This window comes from Cucurbita pepo, chromosome 8 (assembly GCF_057944985.1).
Source record: "Cucurbita pepo subsp. pepo isolate OVF chromosome 8, ASM5794498v1, whole genome shotgun sequence".
NCBI lineage: Eukaryota > Viridiplantae > Streptophyta > Magnoliopsida > Cucurbitales > Cucurbitaceae > Cucurbita > Cucurbita pepo.
In genome coordinates, this window is record NC_141805.1 from 6747236 (window position 1) to 6760033 (window position 12798).

Genomic DNA, 12798 nt, shown 5'->3' on the forward strand with positions numbered 1-12798 from the left:
GTGTATAAAGCAATAAAAAAGTGTTTAAAATCGAAACCCTAATTCGGAAACCTCAAACCAAGACGTTTGAAACACGTGCTAAAGAAATTGAGTAACTTTTCATGTTTTAAGAAACTTTTGTGAGGAATGATTAGGCATGATGATTTAGAATAGATTGTCGAAGAAACAGAGTGTATAAAGCAGTACAAAAAGTGCTTAAAACCGAACCCCGAATTCGGAAACCCCAAACCGGGACGTTTAAAACACGTGCTAAAATAACCGAGTAACTGTCCATGTTTTTTGAAACTTTTGTGGGGAATGATTAGGCATGATGATCAAGAATAGAATGTCGAAGAAACGGAGTTTATAAAGCAGTAAAAAAGTGCTTAAAACCGAAACCCTAAACCGGGTCGTTTGAAACACGTGCTAAAAAAATCCGAGTAACTATCCATGTTTTAAGAAACTTTTTTGGGGAATGATTAGGCATGATGATTAAGAATAGAATGTCAAAGAAATGGAGTGTATAAAGCAGTAAAAAAGTGCTTAACATTGAAAAAAAATGTTTCGTTCCTCCTTCCAACTAACGTCTCTAGTTGATCAATACAGATATATGTGGACCAATTAACCCCGAGTCCTTCGGCAAAAATAGGTATTTCATTTCCTTTTCGATGATCACTCATGGAAAACTTAGGCTTACTATCTGAAAGAAAAATCCAAGGCATTCGAGGTGTTAAAAAATTTCAAAGTAATGGTGGAGAAGGAAACATGTAGACACATCAAAGCTCTTGTGGCTAGTATACTTCGACGGCTTTCATGGAGTACTGCGAGGAGCAAGGCATAAGGTGATTTTTAACCGCACCGTACACCCCTCAATAAAACGGTGTGGCCGAGAGAAAGAACCGGGCCGTTCTCGACATGGATATCTCAATGCTTAAGAGAAACAGGATGTCGAAGGAATTTTGGGCAGAAGCCGTGCAATGCACCATCTACGTACAAAATCGATGTCCACATGCAAAGTTAGATGATCAAACACCACAAGAGGCTTGGAACGAACAAAAGCCTACAATTTCTCACCCTTAAAGTGTTCGGTAGTGTGGCTTATGCTCACGTACCGGACCAACGAAGAACGAAGCTTGAAGACAAAAGTAAAAGGTATATCTTTATTTGATATGATGGGAAGACAAAAAGATACAAGCTACTTGACCCGATTAGTAAGATGATGATAGTGAGTCACAATGTGCGAGTAAATGAAGCAAGCGAATGGGATTGGAACAATTTGAAGGATGTCAACATCGAAGTAGGAGAATCATCAGTTGCTACACCAACAGACTCAGAAATTTTCAATGATGAAGATGAACCACGACAACCCAAAATGCGGAGTTTGCGAGTTTTGTATGACTCAACTAATGAGGTACACCTTGTATGTCTTATGGCAGATGCTGAAAATATCAGCTTTGAAGAGGCGGTGCGAGACACGAAGTGGCAAACCGATTCATCGCAACAACAAATGGGAAGTGACAAAATTACCGGTAGGAAGTCAGCCCATAGGTGGGAAGTGGGTATTCAAGAAAAAGATGAATGCTCAAGGCAAGATTGAACGGTACAAGGCACGACTTATTGCGAAGGGATACAAGCAAAAGGCGAGAATCGACTATGACGAAGTGTTTGTTCCCGTCGCTAGAATGGAGACAATTTGATTGATCATTTCCCAAGCAGCCCAATTCAAATGGCCGATTTTTCAAATGGATGTCAAGTTAGCATTCTTGAATGGTGTGCTTAAAGAAGAAGTATACCTCGAACAACCTCCCGGGTATATGAAAATTGGAGAAGAGAAGAAGGTACTAAAATTGAAGAAGGCGCTTTACGGGTTGAAACAAGCACCATGAGGATGGAATACTCGTATCGACACATACTTCAAGGAGAACGGGTACAAGCAATATCCCCACGAACATTCACATTATACAAAGAAGAGTGGAGGCGATGTGATACTTGTCGCTCTCTATGTCGATGACCTCATCTTCTCAGGCAACAATAATGAAATGATAGAAGAGTTCAAAAGCACAATGACGCGAGAATTTGAGATGACAGACTTGAGCTTGTTAAAGTTTTTCCTCGGTTTGGAGGTTAAACAAGGAGAAACATGTATTTTTATATCACAGGAGAAATATGCAAAGGAAATTTTGAAGAAGTACAAGATGAAAAATTGTATCCCGGTATCTACACCAATGGAACCAGGTGCAAAGCTCTCAAAGTACGATGAAGGAGAACAAGTAGATGCAAATAGGTACAGAAGCCTGGTGGGAAGCCTTCGCAATCTTACATGCACAAGGCTAGATCTTTCATTGAGTGTTGGCATAATAAGCCGGTTCATGGAGGAGCCAATTTATTCACACTGAAAGGCGTTGAAGCGAGTTCTCGATACGTCCAAGGAACATTGTCACTTGGGGTTATTCTCTTGAAAAACAGAATATTACAAGTTAGTCGATTACTCTGACAGTGATTGGTGCGGAGACATAGACGATCGAAAAAGTACATCGGGTTATGTATTCTTCATGGGCAACACAGCATTTACTTGGCTTTCAAAGAAGCAACCGATCGTGACACTCTCGACGTGTGAAGCTGAGTATATAGCAGCATCTTGATGTGTGTGTCACGCAATATTGCTTAGAAACTTGTTGAGTAAGATGGAGCAAAAGCATCGAGGTGCAACCGTAATACAAGTTGACAACAAATCAGCAATTGAGTTGGCCATGAACCTAGTAAACCGTGAAAGAAGCAAATACATTGACGTTCGATTAAATTTAATCTGAGATCATGTGAAGGAAGGAAACGTGAAATTGCTGCATGTGGCAAGTCAGGATCAAGTTGCGGACATCTTTACAAAACCGCTACCGAAAGTACTTTTTGACAAATACAAGAAGACGATTGGCATGGCAGACGACAAGAGCATTGAAGTTTATGTGGGGGAGTTTTGTTGGGAATTAACTTAAATGAAAAAAAAGAAGAGAATGGTAGTTTTTTATTTTGTTAAACTTAGTAAGACTTTTGAAATTTGAATGAAAAGGCCAAAGAAAATATAAAGGGCCAAGAATCATCCCACGAGAAAATGGGTGGTGGGATAGCTAATTTTATATCTTAGAAACCCTATAAATTGATTCGTTTTTATTGTAAAATGCAAGAGGCAGAGAGCAAGAACAAGAGACAGAAAGCAAAGTGTACAGTGTAATAGAAAATAGCTTTTTCATAATTTCTTTTGTCCCCTTGTCTCTCCCCTCTTAACACCTCCTTCACAGGTTCGTGAGAGTTATTTAAACAAGTTGATTTCAGAGCGAGCGTCTATTTTCTACAAGTTGGTATCAGAGCCATTGTTATTTTCAACAAACTCAAAATCCCTAATCAAATTCAGAACTTTTATTCCACGAATCCTCTCATCTCCTTCATATTCCGCCTTGAGGTAATCCCAGATTTCCTTTGCTGTTTTGAGAGACATTATTCGCATGAAGATCATTTGAGATACGGCTGCAAATAGGCAAGCTTTTGTCTTTGATTTTCTTGTCTTCTTTTCCTTATGTGCTTTGATTTTTGCTACAATAGGATTTGCTGGAAGTGGAGGGACCTCGTAATCCTCTTCTATTGCTTCCCAAAGATCCAAAGCCTCCAAATAAGTCTCCATACGAACTTTTCACATTTGATAATTGTCTCCATCGAAGACTGGTGGTGCAACAGCTAAAAACTAGATTCTCCTTCCATTTTGATCTCACAGATCCTTAAGAAGACGGCTTTGATACCAATTTGTTAGTGAAAGAATGAGTGATTGAATGGTTGAGGAGAAAATTGTATTATGAAGACCAAGAAAGGTCTAAATATATAGAGAGAATATAAAAAGATATTAAAAAATCTACCTAGAAATCTGCAGTAACAAACCAGTAAACAAATTAAAACTAAATCAACTCCTAACTACAACGAGATTTAATTAGATATTAGCTGATAGCAATCTAAACAAACACGTGATCTTTAACCGTCCAATTGATGATACAAAGGTTGTTTCTCTTACAATTTCATAATTATTTCATCTCTTGCATCATCTTAGGGTTGTTGGCTGCCTACGCTCGTTATTTGGTTGTCATAGTCTATATTTATTAAACGAAAGGTCTCCCACATTAGGGTAGTCGTAGTGGGGACCGACACTACTACAGGCATCGATGGTGCCACTTGTGGTACTATAGGTAGTGACAAGGCTAGGCCTATACGACCCTAATTTTCCTAATCAAATATAGATACTACTACATGCATGACATGGCTAATACGTGTGGAAAAGTCTATGAAAATATTTCATAAACGATGTCGTGGACTTAAACATTCATAATAAATTCATTAAAACAATATTGCTATGAACAATATAGCAAAAAATAGCTAATGTGAATTTAAATGAGATAAAAAAAATAAGGTGATGGCGTGATATAACCTAAGGACTACTAAAACAAACATGAACATAATACCCTAGCTTTGATCTCATGGCCTTCACCGCGACGCCGTCACATCCATACGAGAGTACATTACCTGTACCTAAGAAAGAAGAGTAACATGCGACTTAGTATTTTAAGAAATAATCCATAAGTAACCCCACTATTGAAGTAAGAAAAATGCAATCAAATGCAATATGGTGGGACCTATCATTTCATAAAACCATCATGACATGACTTTAAACTCAGTCCGGGCAGGGTTGAATGTGTAGTACTTATATACACACGGCCCACGCACGTGCACATAGTCTCACCAGATAGACTCATGTATATATTCCCTAGGCCTCATTCATCGGGTTAATGCACGCTCATGCTATCGGAAATCACATGGAGAAAGGACCCACGTAATATCATGACAAAAATAGATATCGTAATGTACGCATTCGTATTATTCACAATGGGAAAGTATCCTGGTGCAAATGACGCACATAAATGCATGAGGTCCCCATAGCTTAAAACCATGACATAAGTTTATGATTCAAGTCATACCTCCATTCATTCATGACATACAAAGTTTGTGAGACATGCATCCGTAATAATTAACATAATTTACATAGCTTGGTGTATGAAGTTTTATGCATCATATCATCAATATCATAAATATAATTCCACAAGATGGTAACATGGTATAGTCGTATTATAGCATAGCTTATAACAATACATAATACGACATAGCGTAATTTATAACATAGCATAGCATCACATAATACATGCAAACAGTCATAATAATGACATGTACAGGGTTCACTAAATTTCTTGAGTTGATGTTCGTTTTATCCTACTCGTCGAGGAATAGTTCCAAAAGTAACTCCAAATCAACTTCCTCCATTTTCTTTTTTCTTCATCATGTTCTCCAAATTGGCATTGGCTAGAAATAAAAGAAATGATAGTATGAAGATTGAGAAATAACACACACATCTTAAGCTTGGAATAACTCTAGGAACTTCTCCATCATCATTTTCATGTGATAAATGTTATCTCTCTAATGTGCAATTTCATCACTTATCGAGCTAAAATCTATATAGATATTTTTTTTCTTTACTCAAGCTTTTGTCTAACTGCATTAGCTCATAATATATCACTAGAGTCTTGTCGATCATGTACTTACCGAGCATAAACACGTGGAACACATGAAGTAGGGTAAACATTTTTGTATTGAGAAGTAAATTTGTATTTGTTTCAAGATCCTTATGTGTAGTAATGACTTAATTTAAAATAATTATAAATTCCACCTCTTAATTTTTAAAATCTACTTTAATTAAAAGAATTAAATTTATTTCACATGAAATTAAAATTATAAATATGAAACCTATCTTTTTAATAAAAGGTAGAATATTAACCAAAATGAACATATATCATTGGATTGGATTATATCATTGACTATAATGTTGGATTTGAATTTAAAAATAAAGAAATAAATATATGGATATTAATTTCTTGTAGGTCAATTTCATTCCTTTTTTTTTTTTTTTTTTTACTTAATTTATTAGTCGTAATGGTCCCTCACGTAAATAACTGATACGAACCGTTATGACATTTTCATCGATAGTTGACATATACATTCATTGTTCAACAATTTATTTAACTTGCGTTTACTGTTTCGATCATAAAGAAAAATATAATTAAAAAAAACTTATACAAAGATAAATATTTAACTTGCGTTTACTGTTTTTATATTTGATTATGCAATGTATTGATTGGTGGACTTCTAGGATGTGACATACACCTCTCTTTGCTTGTCCATTACTTTGACTTTCTTTTAAGTAAATTGTCTTGGAGTGATGCCTTCCAATTTTTCAAGTTCATCTTTTTTCTTTTTTTGATATATTTTAATTATAAACTTTCTATTTTCGATCTATTAAAATATTATGTCGGCGAGACAATAAATAGTTTTTGAACAATCATACTAGTAGATTATTTGTGCGTCACTCTCAATTAATCATTTTAATTTTGATGAATTATCCTAACTTCTATTAGGATAAACAAATAAATTTTGATTAGTTGACAATAGTCTCTATTTTTAAATTACGGTAATGCCTTACATTCACTAACTGGATGAGAGGTGTCACTACACGTACGATTCTTCAACGAAATACTCAGTAGAATCTTTCTTATGAAGCTATGAATTTACCCATTCAATTTAAAAATAAGAAATAACAAGTACCATCAACGTTAGAAAAGAAACATTAACATGATTCCAGTACGAAGATGAGAACCCTGAACTACCCATGAAGAAAAACAATGCATACTACTCTCATAACTTAGCTTCTATGACCATTCTAGAATCACGGTCGTATGTGTAGGGGTGCTTTACCTTTGCCTAATATATAAGGGTAGTATGTGGCTAGTATTTGAAGAAATACTCAATAAGTAACCCTACTGTTGGGGTCAGATAATCCAAACAAACATATACATGATAGGACCTAAGCTTTAAAACAATATAACATGACATTGAGCTCTTTCTAGTCTGGGTAAAGTTGGATATGTGGTACTTTTTCAGACACCGCTCATGTAATAGCCCAACAATAAAGAAAGAAAGAAACAAATAAAATAATTATAAAAAAATAAAAATAATAAAAATAAATAAATAAATAAACAAAAAAACAACCTTTCCCCCCTCTCCACTAACCTTTCATCCCTCCCCACAATTATCTCCCCCCTCCCCTCCTCAACCCATCCTCCTGCCACATAGCAACAGAAAAACAACTTCAGATTTACTTGAGAAAAAAAATGTGATTCATGTGAGATTTATGCGAAGATAGATCCGATGAATAAGATATATATTAAATCTTCATTTTCTTTTATCCTATTGTTTTTTAGAAATCACAGCCAATTATAGTTAGATGTTCATTGAATTATTATAATGGTTTAGCTTTGAGTTAGAAACTAAATGTCCATCATTCATATGAATTCTAGCAAATCATTAGTAATATTAGATTAAATTTATATCAGTAGCCAAATGAATAGATTAAAAATAGAATGACCAAGAAAATTTGTGAACAGTAAACATTGAGGTAAGGAAAGATTTGGAAAAAGAGATCCAGTGTAAATTTAGAATACATGAGAACAGAATGAAAAGGGCACAAGGAACAAAAAAAAAAAAAAAAAAAAAAAAAATTAGGGAATTAAAAACCACAAACTAAATTTAGAGGGAAAGGTAAAAGCAGATGGTAAATACAGAGAGTAGTAAAGCTCAGAATAACTTAAATAGTTGTATATACTTTTCTTTCTACAACAGTAACTATGGAAAATAAGATTTTTAATAAAAATATAATTATTGATTATATTTCAAGACTTTTAACAATGGACCCATGTAAATGAGAGAAATAATTTTATAGATTTCAAACTTGAAACTGATTTTCTGGGCTCACATAGGTTGACTCGGATTTCAAAGGACGGAATCGAACATTCATTAAAGATATATTCGTGGCAACGATTTAAGCTAGCCAAGTAAGTGAACTTACTATCGGCATGGTTATATTTGCTGTTGACACGTGCCCCGTAAACGGCGATTCTTCCTTCAAAAAATTGATGTTGATATCCAACGCAAATTAGGCGATTGATCCAATAACTCACTTCTATTTACGATATATTTTTTTTTCAAAACTTTGTTTTACTCCTTTAATTACATTCTACCCCTTAAGTAACATTAATCCTCTAATTAAGACTTTGTTTATGATTGTATCTACTAATCCTAGAACTAAGATTATTTACTAAATATTTTTTATAATCAATATTTCCTATTTTTTAGGTAAAGGCAAAGACATCTTAAGCAGCACAATGATTGCTATAGAAGTTGGGAGAGACTTTCGATAGAGTTTTGTTTATATTTCAATTTTTCATTTTTTTAATATCTTATTCAAACACGTTTTTATTTGATAAAAGTCTAATTTTATTTTTTATTTTTTTTTAGATCTTTTATCTTATTACCATTTTCATCTCAATTAAATTTTAAAAGATTTTCAAAGCATGCATGTAATAACAATCATTGTCTTGTCATGTTTTAGAGGTTGTATTGTTATGTCATACTAACATCAATATATACCACAACTTATTGTTAATATATATTTATCCGCTTTGACTCATTATACATCGCCGCAAATTTTACAATTTACTAGGGAGAGGTTTCCACACCCTTAAAAAAAAAAATGTTTCGTTACTCCTTCAAAATGACATGGAATCTCATAGTTATATTTAAAAAAAAAAAAAACTATATTATATTTGTAAAAATTATTTGTGCTAAAAATAATCTCTAGATTATCATCTATTGCCCACTTGTCTGGAGTGTTCTATCAAATATTATTTTCCAACAATAATTTGTTTTAAAAAGTATTTGATATCTTATTATCAAACATCACTTGGTCTATTTTGTAGGCCATTTGACATTTTTATAATATTTTAAAAAAAGACTAACTAATTAAAAACCCATCTCTCAAATCAATTCCTCAAAAGTTAATAAACTAACTGAAAAAGTTGGGTGTTATAAAAAAAACGCTATAAAAAGTCTTTTTGAAAAACCCATCTTTCAAAAAAAACGCTATAATAAGTCACTCTATTATAGCATCTATTATAGTTATAAAAAAAACGCTATAAAAAGTCTCAGACTTTTAATAACATGGGCTGTCACGACGGACAAAAAACGCTATAAAAAGTCTACGATAGCAGTTTTCGAAAGCTATGTTATCTATTATTTCTTGTAGTGTAAAGTAACTCAAAGAGTTAAATGTTTCATATCCAGCAATTTATAAGGAATTTTTGTTTTAAAATACAACAAATTCCCAAACCCCATTTATAAAAACCCTAACCCTTCTCATAATTCTTTACAAGCCATCGCACAAACCTACCAACCCTTCAATATCTCTCCACCAATGGCTTCCAAGCTCTCTTCACCCATTGCCCTCCTCCTCCTCCTCCACCTCCTCTTCTTCACTATGGTCAGCTCCACCTATGTCCCTTGCCCACCGCCGCCACCCAAGCCCCACAAGCCCACCCCGTCAAGGCAGCAACCATCACTCCCCAAGTGCCCCAGGGACACCCTCAAGCTTGGCGTCTGCGCCGATTTGCTGGACGATCTAGTGCACTTAGTGATCGGCTCACCACCAAAATCCCCATGCTGCACCCTAATCCAAGGCCTTGTTGACCTGGAAGCTGCTGTGTGCCTTTGCACTACGGTGAAGGCCAGAGCCTTGGGTCTCAAGATTGACCTCTCAGTTTCCCTCAGCTTGCTGTTGAACTACTGTGGAAAGAAGGTTCCGTCCGGCTTCCAATGCCCTGCTTGAAACCAAATCCTTTCATTTCCGTTTCTTGTTTCTTCTTCAATTTTCCATTTCAATGTCGTGTTTAAATAATCGGTTTGGTCGTACGTCGTGTTATGATGGGTTTGGAAATCTTCTCAGAATTCCACCATCTTTTTATAGTTTCATTACAATGCAATGTAACATAATGGTACGTAGTTTTTTTTTTTTTTAAATGAACAACGTTGTTCGTCTATTCTTGTGTCTTATTACAAATTTGACGATGCATATGTTTGAAACCTCAAATCTTGTTTCACCTGTGTCACTTGCATGAAATCATAATAAACCCTTAACTTCAAAATTTTCATGACGAAAAATTAAAGAGAGTAATATTAACACTCAAGTTTTAAATGACAATGTTGATGAAAAATGTAGAGACCTCAAATTAATGAAAATATGGATGTCAGTGTAACCAGCCCAAGTACGCCGCTAGTAGATATTATCCGTTTGGAATCGTTATGTATCACCGTCAGCCTTACGGTTTTAAAACATGTTTGTTAGGGAGAGGTTTTCACATTCCTATAAAGAACGCTTCGTTCTCCTCTCCAACTGACGTGGGATCTCACAATCCACCCCCTTGGGGGCCAGCGTCTTTGTTGGCACACCGCTCGGTGTCTGGCTCTGATGCCATTTGTAATAGCCTAAGCTCACCGTTAGCTGGGATTATCTACTTTGGCCCGTTACGTATCGCCGTTAGTCTCACGGTTTTAAAATGTGTATGTGAGAGCTGTTTCCACATTACTTTAAGAAATGTTTCATTCTTTTTTTCAACCGACGTGAGATCTCATAGTCCATGGGAACTTTTGAAAAATTTATGAGAATATTTAAACCGTCGTATAAGAATTTACTATTCTAAACGAGGAAGAGGGTTATTATTAATATTATGTGTTGATATTTTTATTAAATATAAGGTCAATTTTATACAATATGATTAAAAAGTGGATTTGGTGGACAATATTAGATATCGACATATTAATGAAAAAAGAATATAATGGTCTGTGTCAATACTCTCGGTCACTGTCAATGAAAAGCAAATTGTAGAGATAATTGCTACATTTTTCTTTTTCTTTTCTTTATTTATTTATTTATTTAATTATTTTTAGAAACAACTTTAATTTTAATTTTGAAGAAGACTATGAATATTCGTGGTTCACTAAGCTCGGCAATTAATTTTTTTTTTCAAATAATTATTTATCACAACCTTTTCATAATTTTTGAATTGTTATCCATTATACTTCATATTAATTACATCATCATATGCCTCTTTTATCTCGAGTCAATGATAAGTATTTTAATATATTTAAAATTGTAAAATAGGTTTTTTTTTTATTATTATTAATTTAATTTATTAGTATTTTTGTTGTATATATTTTTTCTTTCAAAATTATCTATTGATATTGACATTTCCATAAAATCGAGACTTCCACATTTTAAACATTAATGTTAAGTAACTAATTTTGATATCTAACCTAAGGGCTATAACTTGAATAGAAAATGCAACTATCATAACTTCATTCTCATAGCCTATATAGTGACCCTACATGGTTGTCTTACCTTCATCTAAAAAAAAATAGCACTTGGTTTGATAATTTAAAAAAATACTCAATAAATAATCACACTGTTGCGGTCGAAAAATGCAAATACATGCAACGATCTCTACTTTTCAGTCTGGATAGAGTTGAATGTGTAATATTTCTCTACACATACACACATAGATCCACCTAGCAGACTCGTATACGTATCCTCTAAGTCTACTTGTTGGGCTAGCTTAAACTCACGTTGGCAGAAGCTATGGAGGGAAAGGAGCGTGCATAATACCAGGACGTACATGATATAGTAGTTTTGTAGTGTAATATATGGAGGTTCATGCATCATACAAAATTAATATCACAACATAGTTCCATAACATGACATAATCATATTATAGTACATCTTGTATCATTGCATAAACATAACATAACACAAAACGCATCAAACAATCATGAAAAATTCGTCATTCGTACATCATACAAGTCATTCAACGAAGCCAACATTAAAGCCATTTCGTAGGCGAAGTTATTAACGTATGGAAAATTAGAGTATCTTTGTTGAAGACCTACCTTGATCGGCACAAATGTGAGGAATGTTAAGCTATTCTTAGATATATTTATATTTTAAGTCTCTCCTTTCTACGGTAGAGTTGAATCCTCAAGAAAAACAGCCCAATAAATAGTTCATACTCGCAATTGTGCTCCATACATTAAACCTATGATAATTACCCATACTATCAAGGTTGAATAGTTCATGACACTATGGGGTTCCGCTAACTTCCAGACGTCGTTACAGATTAGCTTGATTAGAGGGTCCAGGCGAGCGCCCGGAGGATTCACGCTCGCACGTGTGGGTCATGTGTAAAGAAGTACTACACATCCAATTTGTTCGAGATTGGAGGTCACTCCTAGATGAGTTAGAGCTCGATCCCAAGAGCATGTTGCACGTGTTTGCATCAGCATGACCCCTACAGTGGGTCACTTACTGAGTATTCTTTGAAATACTCAAGCCGTGTGCCAAATATCATTTTTCAGGTAAAGAGAAGACGCCCATGTACGGACGACGACGACATCAGAAATAGATACTGTGGCACGTGTATAAGGTAGTTGCATGTTTAAATTGTTAGTCATAGGAGTATAGGACGCTTTTATTTCATTATTTAGATTATTCCATTGTAACTGTTTTGTTTTAATTTTAAATTCCAACGTTATACTTTGAAACACGTAAGACCGACAATAAGTTCTAGTAGTTTGAAGTGTTCTGAATGTGTTTTAAATTTTTCGTTATTTATGATGAATATCTAAGAGCTATATTCCGCATTTAAGAGATAAGCATGACACTTGGTAGTGACTCTGAGTATGTAAAAATTTAGGATCGTTACATAAAACATTAACTTGAGACTAAAGGAGAAGCTAAACCTTAATGGGAATGAGTGAATAAAAACGCCAAACCGAATCAAATAAGTTAACAAA

At 34.4% G+C, this 12798-nt stretch overlaps 1 pseudogene; it reads left to right on the forward strand.

The window, feature by feature from the left end:
• The first annotated feature begins 9370 nt into the window (after nucleotides 1-9370).
• LOC147791456 (14 kDa proline-rich protein DC2.15 pseudogene) lies at nucleotides 9371-9947 on the forward strand (annotated as a pseudogene).
• The last annotated feature ends 2851 nt before the right edge of the window (nucleotides 9948-12798 follow it).